The following is an 11,366-nucleotide window of genomic DNA, read 5'->3' on the forward strand; positions in this document are numbered from 1 at the left end:
ATTATTTTTTTATTATTTTTTATGGGTCCTCACGGTAACACTTAGCAGATTGCCAAATCTAACTACTGCCCGGCTATCTGGATCCCATCTCTTAATTATGGATTCTTCACGGTAACCCCTATCCGATCGACTGTCAGATATGGCCCGACTGTGTGAATCGTTATAAAGCTTATTCTTCACTGTACACCTACTCGATCAGCATACCGCGTAGTGCCAGACTGTGTGAATAAGTCTTTGACCTATTAATACTTAGATATCTTTACACAATGCCTTGAATTCGGAACAATTCCACATAAATTTAGCAAACATTCACACTCACCACAGTAGTACTGATCATTGAATTTAGATATTGGCTATAATACAATATACAGATTTTGATTAAACAGGCATCTGCTCACCTTTTATTTTCGAGCTCTCTGATCAGTTTCCTGGGTGGGTTGAATCGCGATTCTCCCTCGAAAAGGTCACCTCTCCTCTGGAATCTTTCTCCCTCTCGTCTCCTGTCCGATTAATTTTCTATTGGGCCGAATTCAAAGATGTAACCATCCTCTGCTTACCAAGTCTGTTGATAAACCGTTTACTGTTGACAGGAGAACAAGAGGAGACAATAGGACGAGGTGGATAATTTTATAATAAGGCCGTTTAATCACATGTAAAGATATCTTAGTAAAATCTTGCAGCAAGGCTCTTTCTTTCTGATTCTTATGGAACCGTCCGGAAAAGAGGGTAGTTTCAACAGTTGTACAGTTTTATATAGACAACAAGCAAAGTAGGTTGATCTGCGAGTCTGGCCTTCCGATTGGTCGATCTGGGTCTTGGGTAGTCCTGAACAGGCCTGGTGTCCACGTTCCATTGGTTCCTGAGATAGTTCTTTGTCTTGAGCTCCAACCTTGAGTTGTGTGTGTCTGTGGTTATTATGGGGGAGGGGAATTATGTGTGTCTGTAGTTGGTGTCTTAATAAGTCCAGCATATGTCCAAGAGAAATGAGGAGTATGTGTATTTTGTATAAAATATGGCTTATGTTGAAATGTAGTTATTACTAGTTTCCAGTCTCTATTACAATTTCTTACACTAGCTAACATAACCTAACAAAGCTAATGTTATCTTACAAATCTCATCATCAGATAGCAGCTGGCTACTTACATTGATATGCTTTGGAATGTCTAGCTAGCGTATTATGAAAGCTAGCTGGCTAACTTTTGATTTAGATAAACAAATGTAGTTCGCTAGTTACCTAGGTGATGTTAGGTACCTTACCTCAGCAATCTAGAAGAAAAAGAAAGGCACACCTGTTTAGGCGAGGTGCTGGCTAGCGGAGTAGAAAACTTAAAAATAAAGGAGAGCCGCACACTCTAGGAGCTCAGATGCAATAATTTAATATTTACATTTAAGTCATTTAGCAGACGCTCTTATCCAGAGCGACTTACAAATTGGAAAGTTCATACATATTCATCCTGGTCCCCCCGTGGGGAATGAACCCACAACCCTGGCGTTGCAAGCGCCATGCTCTACCAACTGAGCCTTACGAGACCACCCACAACCCTGGCGTTGCAAGCGCCATGCTCTACCAACTGAGCCACACGAGACCACCCACAACCCTGGCGTTGCAAGCGCCATGCTCTACCAACTGAGCCACACGAGACCACCCACAACCCTGGCGTTGCAAGCGCCATGCTCTACCAACTGAGCCACACGAGACCACCCACAACCCTGGCGTTGCAAGCGCCATGCTCTACCAACTGAGCCACACGAGACCACCCACAACCCTGGCGTTGCAAGCGCCATGCTCTACCAACTGAGCCACACGAGACCACCCACAACCCTGGCGTTGCAAGCGCCATGCTCTACCATCTGAGCCACACGAGACCACCCACAACCCTGGCGTTGCAAGCGCCATGCTCTACCAACTGAGCCACACGGGACCACGTAATATCCAACGTTTCGACAGACAAGCTGTCTTCATCAGGGTATAATCACAAACACTGCGGGATAACTCGTTTATATAGTGTCAAAAGACACACAGGAGTCTGTAATCACGGCCAAGAGTGGCCTAATATCATTGGTTAATTCTCAAATACCATATACAGTATGCTTACTTAATTTATTGTGTTCTTCTTATTCTGATATCTTGTATGTTTTTGTTCTACCTTTGTAACGGCTGTCTTTCGGTGAGTTAGTAGACCAAGGCGCAGCGGGTGATGAATACATAATGCTTTATTGCAAGACGAAGAACAGACACAAAATACACTTAACTAATTTACAAAATAACAAAACGAACTAGACAGACCTAAACTACGAACTTACATGAAACGAGGAACACATGAACAGGAACGACCGAACGAACGAGACGAGACAGTACCGTGTGGTGCAATAAACACAGACACAGCGACAATCACCCACAAACAAACAGTGAGAACAACCTACCTTAATATGACTATCAATTAGAGGAAAACGCAAAACACCTGCCTCTAATTAAGAGCCATACCAGGCAACCCAAAACCAACATAGAAACAGAAAACATAGACTGCCCACCCAAAACTCATGCCCTGACCATCACACACATACAAAACAACAGAAAACAGGTCAGGAACGTGACAGAACCCCCCCCCCCCTCAAGGTGCGAACTCCGGGCGCACCCCTAAAACTCAAGGGGAGGGTCTGGGTGGGCATCTGTCCGCGGTGGCGGCTCCGGCGATGGACGAGGACACCACTCCACCACTGTCTTTGCCCCCCTCCTTAGCGTCCTTTGAGTGGCGACCCTCGCCCCCAACCATGGTCCAGGAACCTTTACTAAGGCCCCTCCTACATAGAGGAGACAGCTCAGGACAGAGAGGTAGCTCCGGACAGAGGGACAGCTTAGGACAGAGGGACAACTCTGTACTAATGGCAACTCTGGACTGGGTGGCAGCTCCGGACTGAGTGGCAGCTCATGACTGTAGGGCAGCTCATGACTGTAGGGCAGCTCATGACTGTAGGGCAGCTCATGACTGTAGGGCAGCTCATGACTGTAGGGCAGCTCATGACTGTAGGGCAGCTCATGACTGTAGGGCAGCTCATGACTGTAGGGCAGCTCATGACTGAAGGGCAGCTCATGACTGTAGGGTAGCTCATGACTGTAGGACAGCTCCTGACTGGCTGGCGGTTCTGGCAGCTCCTGACTTGCTGGCGGCTCTGGCAGCTCCTGACTGGCTGGCGGCTCTGGCGGCTCCTGACTGGCTGGCGGCTCTGGCGGCTCCTGACTGACGGACGGCTCTAGCGGCTCCTGACTGACGGACGGCTCTGGCAGCTCCTGACTGACGGACGGCTCTAGCGGCTCCTGACTGACGGACGGCTCTAATGGCTCGGGACAGACGGGCGGCTCTAATGGCTCGTGGCAGACGGATGGCTCAGAAGGCGCTGTGCAGACGGATGGCTCAGAAGGCGCTGGGCAGACAGATGGCTCAGACGGCGCTGGGCAGACAGATGGCTCAGACGGCGCTGGGCAGACAGATGGCTCAGACGGCGCTGGGCAGACAGATGGCTCAGACGGCGCTGGGCAGACAGATGGCTCAGACGGCGCTGGGCAGACAGATGGCTCAGACGGCGCTGGGCAGACAGATGGCTCAGACGGCGCTGGGCAGACAGATGGCTCAGACGGCGCTGGGCAGACAGATGGCTCAGACGGCGCTGGGCAGACAGATGGCTCAGACGGCGCTGGGCAGACAGATGGCTCAGACGGCGCTGGGCAGACAGGCAGTGCAGAAGGCGTTGGGCAGACGGCCGACTCTGCCCTGCTGAGGCGCACAGTAGGCCTGGTGCGTGGTGCCGGAACTGGAGGTACCGGGATGACGGTACGCACTTCAAGGCTAGTGCGGGGAGCAGGGACAGGGCACACTGACCTCTCGAAGCGCACTATAGGCCTGGTGCGTGGTACCGGAACTGGAGGTACCGGGCTGAGGGCATGCACATCAGGGCGAGTGCGGGGAGAAGGAACAGTGCGTACAGGGCTCTGGAGACGCACAGATGGCTTAGTGCGTGGTGCCGGAACTGGAGGCACTGGGCTGGAGACACGCACCATAGGGAGAGTGCGTGGAGGAGGAACAGGGCTCTTAAAACGCACTGGAAGCCTGGTGCGTGGTGTAGGCACTGGTGGTACTGGGCTGGGGCGAGGAGGTAGCGCCGGAAATACCGGACCGTGTAGGCGTACTGGCTCCCTTGAGCACTGAGCCTGCCCAACCTTACCTGGTTGCATGCTCCCCGTAGCCCGTCCAGTGCGGGGAGGTGGAATAACCCGCACTGGGCTGTGTTGGCGAACCGGGGACACCATGCGTAAGGCTGGTGCCATGTACACCGGCCCGAGGAGACGTACTGGAGGCCAGATATGTTGAGCCGGCTTCATGGCACTTGGCTCAATGCTCACCCTAGCCCTACCAGTGCGGGGAGGTGGAATAACCCGCACCGGGCTATGAACACGTACAGGAGACACCGTGCGCTCTACTGCGTAACATGGTGTCTGCCCGTACTTCCGCTCTCCACGGTTAGCCTGGGAAGTGGGCGCAGGTCTCCTACCTGCCCTCGGCCCACTACCCCCACTACCCCACTACCTCAAGAAATTTTTGGGTAGTACTTGCGGGCTTCCAGCCTTGCTTCCGTGCTGCCTCCTCATAACGTCGCCTCTCCGCTTTAGATGCCTCCAGCTCCGCCTTGGAACGGCGACACTCCTCTGGCTCTGCCCAGGGTCCCTCTCCGTCCAGAATCTCTTCCCATGTCCAATCCTCCTTGACCCACTGCTGCTGTCGTTGCTGTCCGTTAACCCGCTGCTTGATCTGGGTAAGGTGGGTGATTCTGTAACGGCTGTCTTTCGGTGAGTTAGTAGACCAAGGCGCAGCGCGTGATGAATACATAATGCTTTATTGCAAGACGAAGAACAGACACAAAATACACTTGACTAATTTACAAAATAACAAAACGAACTAGACAGACCTAAACTACGAACTTACATGAAACGAGGAACACATGAACAGGAACGACCGAACGAACAAGACGAGAAAGTACCGTGTCGTGCAATAAACACAGACACAGCGACAATCACCCACAAACAAACAGTGAGAACAACCTACCTTAATATGACTCTCAATTAGAGGAAAACGCAAAACACCTGCCTCTAATTAAGAGCCATACCAGGCAACCCAAAACCAACATAGAATCAGAAAACATAGACTGCCCACCCAAAACTCACGCCCTGACCATCACACACATACAAAACAACAGAAAACAGGTCAGGAACGTGACAACCTTGTTATTTGTAGTATTACATTGTTATGGATTATGCAGGCTCTAACCCCAACAAGGCAGTAAAGGCATTTCACTGTACTTGTGCGTGATGGGAGATTTAAAAGCCTGAAACTAATGACAGAAAGAATGAAGTGTGTTTTGTGGAACGCCCAAAGAGGCTGATTCTGTGATTTCATCCGCTTTCTGCTGACTTTAACTAGTAAGGATACGCACAGAATAAGCTAAATACGTGAAACGCCTGAAACAAGATCCCTTACCACTGAGATATAATAAGAACTGGAGACTGCGTCCAAGATGTCCGACTGTTGTCTTCAAGGTAATCTACTCCTGTTCCCATACTCCGATTCATGGACTGTCCTGTTCCCATACTCCGATTCATGGACTGTCCTGTTCCCATACTCCGATTCATGGACTGTCCTGTTCCCATACTCCGATTCATGGACTGTCCTGTTCCCGTACGCCGATTCATGGACTGTCCTGTTCCCATACTCCGATTCATGGACTGTCCTGTTCCCATACTCCGATTCATGGACTGTCCTGTTCCCATACTCCGATTCATGGACTGTCCTGTTCCCATACGCCGATTCATGGACTGTCCTGTTCCCATACTCCGATTCATGGACTGTCCTGTTCCCATACTCCGATTCATGGACTGTCCTGTTCCCATACTCCGATTCATGGACTGTCCTGTTCCCATACGCCGATTCATGGACTGTCCTGTTCTCATACACCGATTCATGGACTGTCCTGTTCCCATACTCCGATTCATGGACTGTCCTGTTCCCATACTCCGATTCATGGACTGTCCTGTTCCCATACGCCGATTCATGGACTGTCCTGTTCCCATACGCCGATTCATGGACTGTCCTGTTCCCATACGCCGATTCATGGACTGTCCTGTTCCCATACGCCGATTCATGGACTGTCCTGTTCCCATACACCGATTCATGGACTGTCCTGTTCCCATACTCCGATTCATGGACTGTCCTGTTCCCATACTCCGATTCATGGACTGTCCTGTTCCCATACTCCGATTCATGGACTGTCCTGTTCCCATACACCGATTCATGGACTGTCCTGTTCCCATACGCCGATTCATGGACTGTCCTGTTCCCATACGCCGATTCATGGACTGTCCTGTTCCCATACGCCGATTCATGGACTGTCCTGTTCCCATACACCGATTCATGGACTGTCCTGTTCCCATACTCCGATTCATGGACTGTCCTGTTCCCATACTCCGATTCATGGACTGTCCTTTTCCCATACTCCGATTCATGGACTGTCCTGTTCCCATACTCCGATTCATGGACTGTCCTGTTCCCATACGCCGATTCATGGACTGTCCTGTTCCCATACGCCGATTCATGGACTGTCCTGTTCCCATACGCCGATTCATGGACTGTCCTGTTCCCATACTCCGATTCATGGACTGTCCTGTTCCCATACTCCGATTCATGGACTGTCCTGTTCCCATACTCCGATTCATGGACTGTCCTGTTCCCATACGCCGATTCATGGACTGTCCTGTTCCCATACGCCGATTCATGGACTGTCCTGTTCCCATACGCCGATTCATGGACTGTCCTGTTCCCATACTCCGATTCATGGACTGTCCTGTTCCCATACGCCGATTCATGGACTGTCCTGTTCCCATACGCCGATTCATGGACTGTCCTGTTCCCATACTCCGATTCATGGACTGTCCTGTTCCCATACGCCGATTCATGGACTGTCCTGTTCCCATACTCCGATTCATGGACTGTCCTGTTCCCATACGCCGATTCATGGACTGTCCTGTTCCCATACACCGATTCATGGACTGTCCTGTTCCCATACACCGATTCATGGACTGTCCTGTTCCCATACTCCGATTCATGGACTGTCCTGTTCCCATACTCCGATTCATGGACTGTCCTGTTCCCATACTCCGATTCATGGACTGTCCTGTTCCCATACTCCGATTCATGGACTGTCCTGTTCCCATACTCCGATTCATGGACTGTCCTGTTCCCATACTCCGATTCATGGACTGTCCTGTTCCCATACGCCGATTCATGGACTGTCCTGTTCCCATACGCCGATTCATTGACTGTCCTGTTCCCATACGCCGATTCATGGACTGTCCTGTTCCCATACGCCGATTCATGGACTGTCCTGTTCCCATACGCCGATTCATGGACTGTCCTGTTCCCATACTCCGATTCATGGACTGTCCGGTTCCCATACTCCGATTCATGGACTGTCCTGTTCCCATACTCCGATTCATGGACTGTCCTGTTCCCATACTCCGATTCATGGACTGTCCTGTTCCCATACTCCGATTCATGGACTGTCCTGTTCCCATACTCCGATTCATGGACTGTCCTGTTCCCATACTCCGATTCATGGACTGTCCTGTTCCCATACGCCGATTCATGGACTGTCCTGTTCCCATACGCCGATTCATGGACTGTCCTGTTCCCATACGCCGATTCATGGACTGTCCTGTTCCCATACGCCGATTCATGGACTGTCCTGTTCCCATACGCCGATTCATGGACTGTCCTGTTCCCATACTCCGATTCATGGACTGTCCGGTTCCCATACTCCGATTCATGGACTGTCCGGTTCCCATACTCCGATTCATGGACTGTCCTGTTCCCATACGCCGATTCATGGACTGTCCTGTTCCCATACGCCGATTCATGGACTGTCCTGTTCCCATACTCCGATTCATGGACTGTCCTGTTCCCATACGCCGATTCATGGACTGTCCTGTTCCCATACGCCGATTCATGGACTGTCCTGTTCCCATACGCCGATTCATGGACTGTCCTGTTCCCATACTCCGATTCATGGACTGTCCTGTTCCCATACTCCGATTCATGGACTGTCCTGTTCCCATACTCCGATTCATGGACTGTCCTGTTCCCATACGCCGATTCATGGACTGTCCTGTTCCCATACTCCGATTCATGGACTGTCCTGTTCCCATACTCCGATTCATGGACTGTCCTGTTCCCATACACCGATTCATGGACTGTCCTGTTCCCATACTCCGATTCATGGACTGTCCTGTTCCCATACTCCGATTCATGGACTGTCCGGTTCCCATACGCCGATTCATGGACTGTCCTGTTCCCATACGCCGATTCATGGACTGTCCTGTTCCCATACTCCGATTCATGGACTGTCCTGTTCCCATACGCCGATTCATGGACTGTCCGGTTCCCATACGCCGATTCATGGACTGTCCTGTTCCCATACGCCGATTCATGGACTGTCCTGTTCCCATACTCCGATTCATGGACTGTCCTGTTCCCATACTCCGATTCATGGACTGTCCTGTTCCCATACGCCGATTCATGGACTGTCCTGTTCCCATACACCGATTCATGGACTGTCCTGTTCCCATACACCGATTCATGGACTGTCCTGTTCCCATACTACGATTCATGGACTGTCCTGTTCCCATACTCCGATTCATGGACTGTCCTGTTCCCATACTCCGATTCATGGACTGTCCTGTTCCCATACTCCGATTCATGGACTGTCCTGTTCCCATACTCCGATTCATGGACTGTCCTGTTCCCATACTCCGATTCATGGACTGTCCTGTTCCCATACTCCGATTCATGGACTGTCCTGTTCCCATACTCCGATTCATGGACTGTCCTGTTCCCATACTCCGATTCATGGACTGTCCTGTTCCCATACGCCGATTCATGGACTGTCCTGTTCCCATACGCCGATTCATGGACTGTCCTGTTCCCATACTCCGATTCATGGACTGTCCTGTTCCCATACTCCGATTCATGGACTGTCCTGTTCCCATACGCCGATTCATGGACTGTCCTGTTCCCATACGCCGATTCATGGACTGTCCTGTTCCCATACTCCGATACATGGACTGTCCTGTTCCCATACACCGATTCATGGACTGTCCTGTTCCCATACTCCGATTCATGGACTGTCCTGTTCCCATACGCCGATTCATGGACTGTCCTGTTCCCATACGCCGATTCATGGACTGTCCTGTTCCCATACTCCGATTCATGGACTGTCCTGTTCCCATACGCCGATTCATGGACTGTCCTGTTCCCATACTCCGATTCATGGACTGTCCTGTTCCCATACGCCGATTCATGGACTGTCCTGTTCCCATACTCCGATTCATGGACTGTCCTGTTCCCATACTCCGATTCATGGACTGTCCTGTTCCCATACTCCGATTCATGGACTGTCCTGTTCCCATAATCCGATTCATGGACTGTCCTGTTCCCATACTCGGATTCATGGACTGTCCTGTTCCCATACTCCGATTCATGGACTGTCCTGTTCCCATACGCCGATTCATGGACTGTCCTGTTCCGATACGCCGATTCATGGACTGTCCTGTTCCCATACGCCGATTAATGGACTGTCCTGTTCCCATACGCCGATTCATGGACTGTCCTGTTCCGATACGCCGATTCATGGACTGTCCTGTTCCCATACGCCGATTCATGGACTGTCCTGTTCCCATACGCCGATTCATGGACTGTCCTGTTCCCATACTCCGATTCATGGACTGTCCGGTTCCCATACTCCGATTCATGGACTGTCCTGTTCCCATACTCCGATTCATGGACTGTCCTGTTCCCATACTCCGATTCATGGACTGTCCTGTTCCCATACTCCGATTCATGGACTGTCCTGTTCCCATACTCCGATTCATGGACTGTCCTGTTACCATACTCCGATTCATGGACTGTCCTGTTCCCATACTCCGATTCATGGACTGTCCTGTTCCCATACGCCGATTCATGGACTGTCCTGTTCCCATACGCCGATTCATGGACTGTCCTGTTCCCATACGCCGATTCATGGACTGTCCTGTTCCCATACGCCGATTCATGGACTGTCCTGTTCCCATACGCCGATTCATGGACTGTCCTGTTCCCATACTCCGATTCATGGACTGTCCGGTTCCCATACTCCGATTCATGGACTGTCCGGTTCCCATACTCCGATTCATGGACTGTCCTGTTCCCATACGCCGATTCATGGACTGTCCTGTTCCCATACGCCGATTCATGGACTGTCCTGTTCCCATACTCCGATTCATGGACTGTCCTGTTCCCATACGCCGATTCATGGACTGTCCTGTTCCCATACGCCGATTCATGGACTGTCCTGTTCCCATACTCCGATTCATGGACTGTCCTGTTCCCATACTCCGATTCATGGACTGTCCTGTTCCCATACTCCGATTCATGGACTGTCCTGTTCCCATACTCCGATTCATGGACTGTCCTGTTCCCATACGCCGATTCATGGACTGTCCTGTTCCCATACTCCGATTCATGGACTGTCCTGTTCCCATACTCCGATTCATGGACTGTCCTGTTCCCATACACCGATTCATGGACTGTCCTGTTCCCATACTCCGATTCATGGACTGTCCTGTTCCCATACTCCGATTCATGGACTGTCCGGTTCCCATACGCCGATTCATGGACTGTCCTGTTCCCATACACCGATTCATGGACTGTCCTGTTCCCATACTCCGATTCATGGACTGTCCTGTTCCCATACACCGATTCATGGACTGTCCTGTTCCCATACTCCGATTCATGGACTGTCCTGTTCCCATACGCCGATTCATGGACTGTCCTGTTCCCATACACCGATTCATGGACTGTCCTGTTCCCATACACCGATTCATGGACTGTCCTGTTCCCATACTCCGATTCATGGACTGTCCTGTTCCCATACTCCGATTCATGGACTGTCCTGTTCCCATACTCCGATTCATGGACTGTCCTGTTCCCATACTCCGATTCATGGACTGTCCTGTTCCCATACTCCGATTCATGGACTGTCCTGTTCCCATACTCCGATTCATGGACTGTCCTGTTCCCATACTCCGATTCATGGACTGTCCTGTTCCCATACTCCGATTCATGGACTGTCCTGTTCCCATACGCCGATTCATGGACTGTCCTGTTCCCATACGCCGATTCATGGACTGTCCTGTTCCCATACTCCGATTCATGGACTGTCCTGTTCCCATACTCCGATTCATGGACTGTCCTGTTCCCATACGCCGATTCATGGACTGTCCTGTT

Source organism: Salvelinus fontinalis, unplaced genomic scaffold (assembly GCF_029448725.1).
Source record: "Salvelinus fontinalis isolate EN_2023a unplaced genomic scaffold, ASM2944872v1 scaffold_0050, whole genome shotgun sequence".
NCBI lineage: Eukaryota > Metazoa > Chordata > Actinopteri > Salmoniformes > Salmonidae > Salvelinus > Salvelinus fontinalis.